The following is a 13,420-nucleotide window of genomic DNA, read 5'->3' on the forward strand; positions in this document are numbered from 1 at the left end:
CCCACCCAACCACCCCCACACTTCCAAAAACCAGAGAATGACAGCACTCAAAAAGAGAAAATTTGGTTTTATTTCTGTCTTATTTCCCCTATCGTATCATTCTTACTATTTAAAAAAACCTATATTCTTCAAAGCTCTTTTTACATACACAATAAGTATATTTTTCTTAACATCTGCCTCAGTTCCTCCCAGAATTCATTGTAGTATTTTTCCTTAAGTCCTCAACTTTGAGTTTCCTAGTGAGTTTATCTACTAAAATGTCAAACAACTCTTTCTCCAGTCTAAACCGCGTCGTGGTCTACCTAATTGATTTCTCAAATGCAGCTAACAGCCCCGTAACCTCTTCGGTCCACCCTGCAGTTATTATTGTGTGATCCATACAGGCCTTCCCTCGGAGGCTGCTCCTCGCTGCTAACATTAGGCCCCACCATTCTCTTTCCCAAGGATTTGCTGCACAGAGCTCCCGGCACGGCAGGGACCAGCACTGTGAGCCCGCTGGCAGAATGCCTTTTGCTGCTTTGTTCTTGCCATTTTGTAAATTCTACTATAAATCTGATGTATGTACAATCATCACTTTGTTTTTCTTTTACTATTTTCAGCATGATATGTGCGTGTGTGTGTGTGTGTGTGTGTATGTTTAGGACTTATTTTGAGAGCAGTTTCTGAAATATAAAACCAATAGAACACAAGTAATTTTCAAAATGTCTTTCCCCTTTTTGGGGGGAGGTAGAAATTTCAGCTTGAACATTACTTAATTTTTTAAAAATATGTTTTATTGATTTCAGGGAGAGGAAGGGAAAGGAAGAGAGAGAGACAGAAACATCAATGATGAGAGAGAATCATCGATTAGTTGCCTCCTGCACAACCCCCACTGGGGATCGAGCCAGCAACCCAGGAATGTGCCCTGACCAGGAATAGAAACATGGCCTCCTGGTTCCTGGTTGATGCTCAACTTCTGAGCCACACTGGCCTGGCAAACATTACCTAATTTTATAATTCAAGACCATCTACATTTATCTGAAGGCTAGGTTAAATGGGATTATTATAAATCTATTTGGATGGACTGTTTGAAGTATGGTTATGGGGAAAGGGGGCATCTTAAAGGAAAAGAGAGCTGGTCCAAAAATAATGGCTTTGTCAACCAAGTGTGAGTCATAGTAGAGCAATGATATGGCTCACCCCTATCTCCCCTGGCCCACCTCCTATGAACTCAGGCCTGACTCTTGAGGGAGGAAAGCAGTAAATGAATAAGACTCATTTCTCTATAATTTCCCCGGACACTGAGAACATTATCTCAACACTGGTGGAAGTCCTAATGGCTAAAGCAAGCTTGGCAATGACAAAGGGCTGAGATACAGATGTTGACAGTAGTATAGCTGCCTGCCGTGGCTCTGCTGTGGATGACAACAATCTCTTCAAGGCTTGGCCTAGAGAAAATGTGTGCTATTGGCAAAGGTATCCATGATTCTGGCCTTAGGAAATAGCAGCCTTCATTTGGCTTTTATGAGCCTAAGCAAGAGCAGTGAAAACCTTTGCAGATATTGGTCTGATCCTGATCCCTTTAGTTATTGGCAGCTAATAGAAATATCGCAATGATCCAGTAAAGAAAGAAAGAAAAATAATTACACTCCATGTGCTGGCAGAAAGAGTTAGTTTTTGGAGCACATATGAGCTCTCTTATGAAATTTCAACAATTAATTTATAGATGATTAGAACTTCTAGAGATCTTATATACTGGGTGGAGGGGGAGGGGGCAGACAGAGAAAAATTATGGTCGGCTTCAACTTTTATCATATTATTACCTCAAGTTGGGGGGCCTGAAGGTACAATTGTTAAGCTTTATGTTACCAGAAACACACACACACACACACACACACACACACACACACACACACACACACACACATTTTCATAGCTCTTCACACCACTCTGTCTTAGTGGTTAATTTCTTCTGACTAATAAGTTGAATCACATCTACCTGTGGAGAAACTCTTAGAAATACTACAAAATAAAAACCAATCACCAAACATCTGAGACCCTGAAGATTGGGGGTAAGAGAGAAGAAAATATAGAACTCAGTCAGAGAGACCAAATTGATCGTGAACTGATGACTTTTGTTTTAGATACATCAATTTTAGTTACACTAAAATTGTTTTAGTTTTAGATGATTTTATTCACTGTCTTTATCTTTTCTCTGTCTCATATCTCCCCATAAAATAAAACCTCATTAACCTATTTCTGTTTACCATCCCCCAATTAATCGCCCCTGTTTAATTCAAATAATGTTTTACTTTTAGAAAATTCATTATTGTATCATTCTGCACCAAGAAACATTAGTCTTAGCTATTTATTTACTCTTCCTAGTTTTTTTATCAACATTTTTTCTTGTGTTCTATATCTTCTTTTTAAAAGTATTTTTATTATTATTATTACTTTGCTGGAATACCACCTTTAGAATTTCTTTCAGGTGCGGCCTTGTGTAGGAACATTTTTTGAGTCTACATTTCTGCAAATGTCTTTATTTTGTCCTTATATTTAGTGTTAGTTTAGCTGTATACAAGATCCTAAGTTTAAAATCATTTTTTTCTTAGAACTTTAAAAGTATTGCCATTGAGAAGGTTGAAGCCATTCTGATTCTTGTTCATTCATTAAGATTTAATATTTGCATCTTTCTTTGAGAATTTGTTTTTACTTTCTCTCTCCCTCCTTAACTTTTCAACTGTATACATTAATGGAAGAACCATACCACAATCCCTGAAAATATAGGGAAACTTGGAAGTTATGTCCAAGCAGATGTCAAAGCTCTGGAAGTCATGTAAAGGGGTTTTTGTTAAAGCTATAAGTGCTGCCTTGTTTGAATGAGGGTTGGGAGAGCCAGCTGTGGAATCTCAGGATAATCCCAGAGCTTGGGGGTAAAGAGCTTCTGTAAATAGCTTATGATCTTTCTCTCCTCTAGCCTATGGGTAAAACAATATCCACGTTGCCTGACCAGGTAAGAATCATCTGCAAGCAGTGGTACATTCTTTTCTCCAGCACCTCATTTTTCCCAAAGTACTTGTTTTTTCAACAGCTGTGGGAAGCAATATAGAAAGAAGCTTTTAATCTCAACTTTGATGATTTATTTATAATACAAAAGTTTATTTGACTATGACACTATGAAAGCTTTGCACATCTGGATGATATAATGGTTTATGTTTTAAAATTCCCCTTGAAATATCAGAGGTATCTGTCAATTTATGGGAACTATACTTTTGAATTTAAACACTATGGAATACTCTGTATTTGTCCATTTTTGTAACTTTCAATGTTTTTGCTATAATTCTAAGACATGTTGAATATAAAAATAATGAAAAATAGATGTAAACAACAAGAAAATAAATAAAAATCACTATTCTATTATCCAGAAGTAACCACCACAATATTTTGGTGCACATTTTTTCCCCATTCTTTCTCTAAGCCTAATTGTACTAAGTCTTAAAGAGAGGAGGCTTGTCTATGGGCAATGTTTTTAAGACTGCATGTGAAATGATATTTTTCTTTGTTCTGTTTGCTTTCCTAAATGCAATTTTAGTTTTAGTTTCATGGGTCTTAGAATATAATATAGTATTAGACAGAAAACGGACCTCGAATCTCACCTACACTCTCAATGTAATTTACACAAGAAACCTAAAGGGCACTTCTTTTCCAGTAACTTCTCTGGTTGTGTGGCCTGCATGTGGCTGTGACTGAGTTTCCCTACACACTTGCTTCTTATACCTTGGCCTAAGGACAGAATGGGTAGCTTGGAAATCACCTGAGGTCTTGTTAAAACTGCAGAATCTGAGACCCACCAATGAAGGACAGAATCAGAATCTGCCCTTTAACAATACCCCAAGGTCATTTTTCTACACATGGAGTTTTGAGGAGCTGTTTCTTCAGCCACAATCTCTGCCAGGTTTTTGGGTCCCAAGGTTCTAGCTCAGTGATGGCGAACCTTTTGAGCTCGGCGTGTCAGCATTTTGAAAAACCCTAACTTAACTCTGGTGCCGTGTCACATATAGAAATATTTTGATATTTGCAACCATAGTAAAACAAAGACACATATTTTTGATATTTATTTTATATATTTAAATGCCATTTAACAAAGAAAAATCAACCAAAAAAATGAGTTCGCGTGTCACCTCTGACACGCCTGTCATAGGTTCGCCATCACTGTTCTACCTCCTCCAAGCTCTGGAAACATCAACCCCTCCCTTGTCACTTCCAGCTCAGAGACAGTGATGGCTTCTCACTCTCATTTCTCCCCAGTTTCTTGCTTCACCATCCCTTCTTTTAACCCTACTCCTACCTCCACAAACATCTCCTTCCATAAAGCATCTTTAGAGTCCCAGCATGATGCCTTTGGTTTCCTCCCAGGAACCTGACTGGTCACTGATGGGTGGTCTTGGTGGTGGAGAGTTGGTAGAGTGCTTCCTCTGTTTTAGTCTTTTCAGAGTCTTTAAATCATCAATTCACAAAATTCCACTTTTGCGTTCTGCCATACTTAGTTTCTGGTATTTGATCGAGTTATTCTGAATGAACACTAATGTGCCTTGGTTAGTTTCTTTCCCATTTTTTTTGGTCACAAGTCATGACATTAGTCCCTGTGGATTGAAATTCAGGTACACTGTAGACATTGCCCTTCAAAGACAATTTTCTGTCAGCTTTGCTTTGGCAAATTCTTACTTAATCCTCATAGTAAATTCAGGTTGTATGTACTGTTATAGATGGAAAAATAAAAAAATAAAAGGAGGCTACACGACTTTCACAGGTTAGCTGGCAAGGCTTTCTGATTTCAGAGGCCATTCTGTTAACAGCAATGGCGTCTACCTGCCTATACATTTTTCTCCTGATCACTTACAGGTAAGTATTTGCTGATGAAAGTAAGCTAATTTCTAAGCAAAGGTTTTATTGTTGATCTTTGAAAACATACTATACTCTGAATCATTCTAACAGTCAGAGCTATGATTAAACAGTTAGGCCCCATTCACCAGCCTTAGGTTCACCTCACCTTACAGTGAGCCATTCATTCAGCTAGAGGTTCATTTCTTTTTCAATGGACATATTTTTGATCTGCTAAGGACAATAAAGGTGACCCTGAATAGCCATAGATGTGTCTGTAGATGAAACCTAATTTCCCCCCCCAGAAACTCAAGTCCTAGACATGTCCTCAGGACGTGTGGGGATTCTAGAATTGTAGGGTAACATCCTAACTCATTCATTCATCATTGTCTTCCCATCCACCTGCCTGCAGTCTCCTGTTAGAGCTCTACCTCTTCTAGGTGCACATGGGGCCTCTGCATTTTTATATCCTGGCAGTCTCATGCCTCCCAGGGTATAGGACTAGATCATAGTTTTTATTGGGATTGGAGAAATACTGTTTACCTAGGATCTGAGAACAGTTAGTTTATTTGTGTCTAAATGGGCATGATGGGTAAGCACCTACATGTACCTAGGTGAGCTTAAGCACCTAGGTGAGCTTAAGAGTAATTCAAGAAAAAAACAGTGCCAAGTGATACCGTGAAAGCTGCTGCGATGTTTAGACCCTAGGTGAGCTTAAGAGTAATTCAAGAAAAAAACAGTTCATTGATAGTTTTTCATTTTTTGAGAAAGAACCCTCATTTCATTTGTATTAGTACAAAATAACATAGGCATGTAACAATTTTGTTTTTTTACATATGAGAACAGAGAAACTCATCATTTTGTCCTTAGCATTCTGGCTCATGAAAAGGTTCAATAACTATTTTTTTCTTAAATAAATGAGTGGCATTTGTTTAAGAACATAAGTGATCCCTGAAGCACAATACGTCATGTAGACAGAGCTTCGAAGATATTTTCTAAACTACCTTTTAACCATGCCTCCGAATAATTAAGTTTTCCTACTGGCAAGCACACTAATAATCTGAGGTAGATATCTAATGTCAATGTCTTTCCACAGCCCCAAACTATTTTTGAGGTCACCTGACTTTAACCGCAGGATCCAGAGCTGTCTCACTGGGCTAATGGAGAGTCATGTGGTACACATCAGGGCTAGTGAGATACTGTGGTTCCTACTGCTTCTCTCATTGCCCAATTACCTGACTGACTTTTGGAAGAGTTAGCTCATGGGATCTTAGAACTGGGTACACCTGGGTACTTGATTAGCCAAACATGATTTCCTAGACCCACAAGTCACATTTCTGCTCTAGTTGGGACTGAAGATGGGATGCAGTAGTCAAGAGGATTTAAATACCTGCAAGATGCAAAACTTCCTCTCCATTTAAATGGTTCCCGTTGCTGTTTAGAACACCTGACACTCAAATATTTAAATTACAATTCTAGTTTTAATTTTAGAAACCTAACAATAAGCTCTTTCTGCTCCCACAGTAGGTTAGGTCTGACTTTTCTTTAAAATGCAGATTTGGGAAATGAAATTAGCGATGCAAGGTGAACCTAGTGTGAATTTTACTGAAGATTATGCAAATGCAGGAAATTATAATTCTATCAGGATGTCATTCCATGTGTCTACTTAGACACACATTTTCTGCTATGTTTAAGTTAAACAAAAACATTAAATGACTATGTCGTATGACATCTCATTAATATGTTTCCATTCACATCTGTGCCTTTAGTATGAAAAAAAAAGACGGCTCCAGTGATAAGAGATTAGGCCCTTTAATTAGAAACAAATGACAAATCACTGTTAACCCCATGCGATGCTTTGTAAAACTTCCATCAAATATTCCTCTTAAAACATTATTAAACACAAGTTCCCCAGATCTACTTCCTAGAAAGTGCCATTTAACAAAACCCAGGCAGGATGTTAATACTGGAGCCGAATTACAGGTTGCCAAAGCATTTCCTGTGAGGGGATTGACAGGGGATCATTTTGTTATGGGGCCACCTCCAGGGTGTTGTGACAACCACTCATTACACCTCTGAGCATAGCACTCAGCTGTAGGTTCCACAAGATGCAAATAGCTCCAAATGGGTTCAATTTAGAGCGAGTGGATAATGTATCATTCACTTCTCTAAGGTAGAAGCTTTTAATTTTCCAAGAACAAGGAAGAGAAGAACATCGCAGCTTCTGGAAATTAAGATTCAGTTAACCAACTACGCCCAGGAAATGGAGTCGCAATAGCAATATCTGTTACATTATAAATAAAAGCACTTCACCTGCCTTGATTCCCCTTGGCCCAGTCCAAAATACCAAGTGGTCAACTGAGCATCACCTCTCCACAAATATAATTTTCCACTTAAGAGCTCAATGTCAAGAACTCGGAACCTCGGAGTGATGGTAGGTTTTTCTTACAAAAGGAACTGCTTACAAAGGTACTATAGTTAATTATAATAATCTTCAAAAAGTGTTTAAAACACATTTTGATATGGAAAAAATATCATGGAAAGCTTTGCACAGTGGGACTTTAATGTTTTAGTGCGCTAGCTTTTAAACCCCTCTGTGACGTTCCTCCCACTGTTCTATTACTGATTTTAGTAAGTGTTGCTAACAATGGAATGCAGTAAGTCCCTACCACCAGCCACTTAGAAGAGAGGTATGCTAATATGGATTGGAAAAAGTCAATAAGCCCATTTAAGATTTCTGTGTTTAACAAAGCCGCAGGAGAAGCTAGGGAGCTACAAAACAGGCCCCTGTGAAAAGATGGTTGTTTTCTGCTATGAGTACATTAATGAGCACTATGCTCTTTGCTCTAAATGGCCAGCATCGCTTTGGCCACGATTACTAAAATCCTCTGGATGTTAATGTCTTTTTGTTTTGAGCACTCTACTAATAAATTAATTATCCACTGGAAATCCACTGAGGTGGACCTATATGTGACCTATATCAATGTAGGAAACATCCAACCCTCTAAGAATTTTTAGTGAGTTTATTTGAGTCAAACCACAACAATTGCCTGGAAGCAAAATCTCAACGGATTGAGAAAATGTGTAGAGAATGGCAGTTTTGCGCCTTATTTTATACATTACAGTCAAAGGAGGAGGCATAAGGTGATTACATGAAATTTGATGGTGATGGATTAAGGGGGCAGGAGAAAGCAAACCGGGTAAATCTCTGCGATTGGATAAAAGGTAAAACAAATAGACAAATAGACATACTTATTTTTACATAGGTGGGTATAGGATAGTTAACAGTCAACAATTAACATGATAACAATAACAATGAGGGGATTTGTGGTCTCTCTCAGGTGCAGCGACTGAACCCTGAAGGGTCTGGAAAAATGAAATTGCTCACACATTCTAAAGGTCTGTGATCCTAGATGCAAAAAGACAATAGACAGGTTCAGTTAGGGTAAAGATCCACCTTTGTCAGGGAAGATACCAGCCTACAACATGACACCTGCCATGACCTACTTTCAGTTAGCAAGTTTTAATTGTAGACTGTTATAGTCAGTTAAACATACAGAAGCAAAGCAAGGACAAAGGGCCTGGTACAGAAACTCAGAAGGGTAGAAAGCCACGGATGCCTAACACGGGGCAAAACTGGGAAAAATAAGAACCAAGTCCCCTAGGGTAACCTTTCTTCGCCTAGCATATTGCTGGTCATGAGTTTAGACCCTCTGCTTTTTTCCTCCTTAATGATAACTTCTAGGCCACATTTGTATTTTAGCTCCAGGCCCAGAAAAGCAGCAAAACCAGACGAGTGAGGCCATGGCTCCCTCAGGACCTGCTGCATTGACTAATGGCCCTGGCACCAACCAATCAGTGGAGACCCTGACCCTGAAAGAGCACACCTCGAAAGCTGATGAATATTCTATTGAGACCCACCCCTGAGACTTCCCCTAAGATTTCCACCTGCAAGAGAGAGATCAATATACTCAGCATGAAGGACCCAGCATGCACTCTTCCACAGGGGAGCACACCCATGCCATTCCTTTCCTCTTCTTCCCTCTAAGGGACTCCAGGAGACTTGCAACCAGGGGAACAATGGGCAGTGGCAGCTTGTCCCAGGCTAACTCCCTGATCCTGTCTCCAAGGCTCCCTTTTCTGACTTCTCAGTGAGCCAAAGCAGCCCAGTCTAGGCTCTCCTGTTACTTCTTCTATGCCCTCCCTTGTTTCACTGTCCTAAGTATATTTTTGCTGCAGCCAATAAATCCTTACTTTTCTACACTTTGTATCTTGATTGAAATATTTCTTTCAAGAAGACAAGAACTAAGGTCTCCTCATCTGGCCTGTAACAAGATCATCTTATGGGATTGCTTTAGGTGTCTGAGTTCGTAAGGCCTGCCATGCAGGCCTCCCCTGAGCTTGTCAGGTTTAGTTATGTGCCCCCCCTTTTTTGTCCACACCTATGTAAAAATAATAATGAATCCATCTGAAAAAAAAAAAGAAAAAAAAACAGAAAAAAAAGAAAATTTCTTTAAATCTACTTAAGATGTAGAATACTTATAAAGTAATGGTTCTTAAAGTTTGATATTATTTTTTCTAAAATTAAACTTTAAAGATTGTTTTACAGTGGAAAAAATATATATGTGTTCATATTTATAGAGGGGGGGAGAGCGTGAGAGAGAGACAGAGCAGTTTATCTGGGATGTGATTCTCAGAAACACTAGTTATGGAGAACAAAAGTGATGCTGCAAAGAGAAGACAGTCACTAAGTATATGCGTTATCAAGCAAGTTGTTCAACTCTGCAGAAGAACGCTGAAGGTTGCTGTAATGAGCAATTCAGAGTTATCTAATTCCTGGGGTGAGGGAACCTGGCATTTACAGACTCACTTCCATAAGTCATTGGCAAAGTGCTGTTCCTGGGTGCTGCTCATATATGCATATACATATACTACAGGCCCAGTGCACAAAATTCATGCACGGGGGGGCGGGGCGTGGTCCCTTAGCCCAGCCTGCACCCTCTCACAATCCAGGAACCCTCAGGGCATGTCTGACTGCTGGTGTAGGCCCAAGCCCGCTGCGGGATCGGGCCTAAACCAGCAGTTGGACATCCCTCTTGCAATCCAGGAACGCTGGCTCCTAACTGCTCACCTGCCTGCCTGATCACCCCTAACCATTCACCTGCCTGGCTAATCGCCCCTAAGCTCTCTGCCTGCCTGCCTGATCGCCCCTAACTGCTTGCCTGCCTGCCTGATCTCCCCTAACCACCTCCTGCCTGCCTATCACTCCTAACCACTCTGCCTGCCTGATCATCCCTAACCACTCTGCCTGCCTGATCACCCCTAACTGTTCACCTGCCTGCCTGATCGCCCCTAACTGCCCCTGCCTTGGCCCCTGCTGCCGCAGCTTCATCCAAAAGGATGTTTGGAAGGTCGTTCGGCTGTCTGGTCTAATTAGCATTTTACGCTTTTATTATTATAGATACTAGAGGCCCGATGCACGAAATTCATGCAAGAGTAGGCCTTCATAGCCACAGCTGCCTCAATCCCTCCCTCTCAGCTGCAGGCAGCTGCCTCGATCCAACTGCTACAGCTCTGGGTTCATCTGGAAGGTCATCTGGAAGGATGTCCGTACAGTCGTTCTGCTGTTCGGTCAATTTGCATATTACGCTTTTATTATTATAGATGCACTAGAGGCCCTATGCACGAAATTTGTGCAAGAGTAGGCCTTCACAGCCCTGGCTGCCTTGGCCCTTGCAGCCCCAGCATCATCTTAAAGGTCATCCGGAAGGTCTTTCTGCTGTTTGGTCATTTGGTCTATTTGCATATTACACTTTTATTATTATACATATGTCTATGCCTATGTATCCACAAATAAGTTATAATATTGCAATTTCAGATCACTAGTAGAAATGATGGCATATGAAAAAATACAAATGGATTCTCACCTAATAAAATTCTATTCCAAATCAACCAAAAACTTAAGCAAAGAAGTAATGTTTTAATATATTCAAGAGAAAAAGATAATTATGGCCTTGACTCAGATATAAAACATAAAAATTATAAAGTTGAGTTTGCATAAATAGCTTATCTATAGCAATAAGTATGAATCTCTAAATATAATATTGAGTAAAAAGAAAGAGCAGAAGAATATATACAGTATGATTCTATTTATTTAATGTTAAAAAAGGCAAAAAATAAAAATGCTTTTATTTCTACCCATCAATAATTGTGATGGGAATTGTTATCCCATTATAAAAGCAAAGAAATAAATAATAAATACATATATTCAGGATAAAATATATGGAATTTTTTTCAAATATTTGACAATAGGCTACATAGAAATGTGATTCCTGAGAGAAAGGAAGCAAACAAGGTGAGCCACATAATTGTCTAAGTTTATTACCAGAATTCAGTTTCCAGACCACATCACAGAAGGAGGAAACCAAACAAAACCTGGTGTTCTCAGCGAGGTGAGGAAATGGATGCAAGAATTCAGGGAGGCTGAGGCAGCAAAAGTTGTAGAAAATAATTGAACTAAAAAGAAGCAGAGTTCCTGACATGTTTAGCGGGGTTCCATTGAGGGCCTTCACCCTCAACTAATCTGGACATGTGGGACATAGAGACTTCTGTAGACTTAATGATTCTAGGCACCGATAAAAGACTAGAAATACTTCAAGTTATTACTAGACAGAATGGTGAAACCTCATGAAAAAATTAAATATTGGCTAGAATCTCCAGAAAATTTTTCCATTAGTGGCTAATTTAGCCTCAGAATAAATGTTGCACTGCCCCTTCCCTAGCAAACTTTTAAAAAGAAGCCTCAAAGGCATTGAATTGATCCATTAGTAACTTAACTGCATGCCAGAACAAAGTTTAAACTCTTTGAAGGAATGTTACAAAATTCAGTATTCAACAACAAAAAATACAGAATATCTTGCATCCAAAAAAATATTAGTAGGTCTAGGAAAATGATCAATTAATAGAAACAAATCCATATATTGGAGAAAGGATAGCATTAGGAGCCAAGAAACATAACAACTATTTGTAGGGCGCGGCTCTAGAGTTAAGCCTCAGACTGACCTGTGGCAGAGCCACAAACAAGTCCCAGCTTAGAGGGCAGAGCCCTCTTAGCACAATTAGGCTTAACCTGATGGCTGCCCCCTAGATCCTTCCTGGATAGCGAATGGGCTGTGGGAGATGCAGCAAGTGCGGCCAAAAACAAGTGAAACTCACAAGAACATTGTAACTATGTTGACCACTACCTTGTTTACCTCTGACTATAAAATAAAGCCTCAGCTTGCTGGCTGGATCCTTCTTTGTGGCCTCATCCAGGCACAGGAGATCCACCGAACCCCAGCCATAGTCTCTTTAACTGTCTCTTCTTTAATCCTTCGCCGCCCCACCTCAGGCTCACTGAACCCTTGGCTGTGCTGGCATGGCACAACTATTATTTATAATAATAAAAGTGTAATATGCTAAGTAGGCCAAATAGCCGAACAACCTTCCAGACAACATTCTGGATGACCTTCCGGACGAAGCCGGGGCTGCGAGGGCCAAGGCAAGCAGTGGCTGCGAGGGCCGAGCTCCTTGCACAAATTTCATGCATCGGGCCTCTAGTAAAAGTTATAAAATCTTAAAACTATCTATAAAACAGACATTTTACATGCATACGACAAAGATAATAATAAAAGCAGACTTGTTTTCCAAAACTATGTTTAATTAAAGATAATAAAGTAGTACTTTAAATATTGGGCGGAGGGGTAGAATGAACACTGTCAAACCAGGTTTCTATACTTAGCAAACTATCAAAAGTGAAGATAAAATAAATTTTCATAAAGCAAAAGCTGAAACAATCACCACCAGCTAACTGAACTAAAAGAAGTGTTAAAGGAAATTATTTAGACAAAAGAATAAGATACCAAATGGAAACTTGGATCTACATAAAGTAGTAATAAGGACCACATAGCAACATGGTAAATAAGTGGTAACACCTGCACATTTTTTTTCTCATTGTAATCTCTGTGAAATATAATCAACTATTTAAAAATAATAGCAATGTATTTTAAATTTTATAATGTCTAGAAGAAATTATATGGCAAAAAAAGCACAAAGGATAAGATATAAAAGCAAAGTACATTCTTGATAGTGTTACAGTACTTTGAAAGGGTATGGTAATAGTTAAACTAAAAGTTAGGAATATATCTTGTTAAATCTAGAGCAACCATTAAAACAAAAAAAAGAGACATAGATAACAATCCAATAATGGAGATAAAATGCAATCATAAAACACTCAAGTAATCCCCTCTCCAAAAAAAAAAAACAAAAAAAAACACCAAAAAAGCAGAAAAAGAAGGAAAAGAAAGAACATATTGTATAGATAGTACACAAATAGCAAAATAATAGATTTAAACACAACCATATGAACAATAGTGCCGGGAGCCAGTCCATCCTTGCTGTTTCAAGGGACCTGGCATATATGGCATACTGTTATGTTTGCTCACCTTCTTGGCGCTATGTGTTTTAACCAAGGTCACCTCTCCGAGAAAGGTTGTTTCCCCAGGTAGGGATTTTTCCCTGA

The 13,420-nt window shown here is 39.2% G+C and overlaps 1 long non-coding RNA gene across 1 annotated transcript in view; it reads right to left on the reverse strand.

The window, feature by feature from the left end:
* Positions 1-13,420, reverse strand: part of LOC106724934 — a 21,457-nt gene that overhangs the window by 4,391 nt on the left and 3,646 nt on the right. Inside the window, exon 3 of the long non-coding RNA XR_001360758.1 lies at positions 4,014-4,019. This is a non-coding gene — a long non-coding RNA (uncharacterized LOC106724934). The remainder of the gene's footprint in view (positions 1-4,013; positions 4,020-13,420) is intronic.

The sequence above is a fragment of the Myotis brandtii genome, unplaced genomic scaffold (genome assembly GCF_000412655.1).
Source record: "Myotis brandtii unplaced genomic scaffold, ASM41265v1 scaffold125, whole genome shotgun sequence".
NCBI classification, from domain to species: Eukaryota; Metazoa; Chordata; class Mammalia; order Chiroptera; family Vespertilionidae; genus Myotis; species Myotis brandtii.